The following is a 2,500-nucleotide window of genomic DNA, read 5'->3' on the forward strand; positions in this document are numbered from 1 at the left end:
GGGGGACGAGGGCAACACCTCACAGCCACACCACGGGAAGCGAACGGGAAAGGAGACCACCCTGCCTGACCACCGGACACCGCCGTGCCTCCCCGTTCCAGGGAGCACGGAAGAGCCGGCCCGCCGGGGGCCCTTTCCGACGCGACCCGAAAAGCCTCATCGATCGGTTGAAGGGGAGAGAGGGCGGAAAAGCCGAGGCCACGCTCCTGGGACAGCGACGGCCGCACACGCCCAGCGCCACCCCCCGGGAGGGCACCCGGGGACGCCTCGGCGCGCGCTGCCTGCGGCTCTGCAGCGGTCGAAGGAGGGGGACCGGGACAGGTGCCGCCGGCGCCACCCGCTCCGTGCAACGAGTCCCTTGAGCGACGTCAACGGGAACGCTGGAAGGCCGCAGCACACCTGCGACTCCACGCGCTCCTTCGGCGGTCGAGAGCACCGGCACGACCGCCGCCGGTCGCCGGGCTTTGCCCGCGTTCGAGAGCACCGGCACCGACCGCCGCCGGTCGCCGGGCTTTGCCCGCGTTCGAGAGCACCGGCACGACCGCCGCCGGTCGCCGGGCTTTGCCGCGTTCGAGAGCACCGGCACCGACCGCCGCCGGTCGCCGGGCTTTGCCCGCGTTCGAGAGCACCGGTACCGACCGCCGCCGGTCGCCGGGCTTTGCCCGCGTTCGAGAGCACCGGTACCGACCGCCGCCGGTCGCCGGGCTTTGCCCGCGTTCGAGAGCACCGGCACGACCGCCGCCGGTCGCCCGTCTACGCCCGCCCAGCAGGATGATACCACTCGCCCTGCAGAGGGAGAGAGAGGCCGGAGAAAAGCCGGGGGGGGGGGGAAAAGAAAAAAGGACGGGGAAAACACAAAAAGCCACCCAAAAAACGGGCAGACGAGACGCCACACGCCACGCCTCACCCGTGCCGTTGGCGGGTGTTTCTGGAGCCAGGGAGTAAGGCCACCGGAGGCGCGAGGCACACCTCCCGACTCCCTGACGCACTGCGCTCGGGCTGCCAGCCACCGGGACCGGCTGCGACGCTCTTGCCGGCCTGCCTCGCGGGCTCCAGCTTAGGGCCGGAGAAGGAAGAGGGAGGGGGAACAACCGCAAAAAGCCCAAAAAGCCGAGGCACGACTGCGCCGCGCGCCCGTCCCCCCGTCCCCGGGCGCTCGCGAGCGCGGCAGCAGCCGGCATGCTTCACGAGCATCTCCGGTGCCTCACCACGGACCAGCATGGGCCTCGGCCGCCATCGGCCGCGCGGGCAACCGTCCCGAACGGGCGGAAAAACGGCCAAACACGCCGAGGCAACCGCCACAACGGCCGCCAAGCGCCCCAGCCGCGCGGGTCGAGTCGCGCTCGTACTGCCCTGCCCGCGAGCCACCGCTCGCGCATATAGAACGTACCACTAAGTCCACAGCCCCTGCGAACTCCAAGAGCGCTAACTCCTCCCGCCGGGGAGGCCCGCCAATGACGCTGCCTGTTACGATGACGTAACTGGAGGCAGCGCGACACAGCGACCCCTTGGTCACGTCCCCGCGAGCGGCGCGGCAAACAGGTCTACCGTTCAGCTCGAGAACTGCGACCAAGTCCCGCCGGAGCCCGGTAGACGTGGCGGCCGGCGCCGGAGCCCGGTAGACGTGGCGGCCGGCGCCGGAGCCCGGTAGACGAGGCGGCCGGCGCCGGAGCCCGGTAGACGAGGCGGCCGGCGCCGGAGCCCGGTAGACGAGGCGGCCGGCGCCGGAGCCCGGTAGACGAGGCGGCCGGCGCCGGAGCCCGGTAGACGAGGCGGCCGGCGCCGGAGCCCGGTAGACGAGGCGGCCGGCGCCGGAGCCCGGTAGACGTGGCGGCCGGCGCCGGAGCCCGGTAGACGTGGCGGCCGGCGCCGGAGCCCGGTAGACGAGGCGGCCGGCGCCGGAGCCCGGTAGACGAGGCGACCGGCGCCGGAGCCCGGTAGACGAGGCGGCCGGCGCCGGAGCCCGGTAGACGAGGCGGCCGGCGCCGGAGCCCGGTAGACGAGGCGGCCGGCGCCGGAGCCCGGTAGACGAGGCGGCCGGCGCCGGAGCCCGGTAGACGTGGCGGCCGGCGCCGGAGCCCGGTAGACGTGGCGGCCGGCGCCGGAGCCCGGTGGACGAGGCGGCCGGCGCCGGAGCCCGGTAGACCTGTCAAACGGGGCCGGAGCCCGGCAGACGTGGCGGCCGGCGCCCGAGCCCGGCAGACCCGTCGGCCGGCGCCCGAGCCCCGTAGACCCGTCGGGCGGCGCCCGAGCCCCGTAGACCCGTCGGCCGGCGCCCGAGCCCGGTAGACCGTTCGGTCGGCGCCCGAGCCCGGCAGACCCGTCGGCCGGCGCCCGAGCCCGGCGGGCCCGTCGGCCGGCGCCCGAGCCCGGTGGACCCGTCGGCCGGCCCTCGAGCCCGGTAGACCCGCCGTCCGGCGCCCGAGCCCAGTAGACCGTTCGGTCAGCGCCCGAGCCCGGCAGACCCGTTGGCCGGCGCCGGGGCCCGGTAGACCCGTCG

This window comes from Gavia stellata, unplaced genomic scaffold (assembly GCF_030936135.1).
Source record: "Gavia stellata isolate bGavSte3 unplaced genomic scaffold, bGavSte3.hap2 HAP2_SCAFFOLD_472, whole genome shotgun sequence".
Taxonomy (NCBI): Eukaryota; Metazoa; Chordata; class Aves; order Gaviiformes; family Gaviidae; genus Gavia; species Gavia stellata.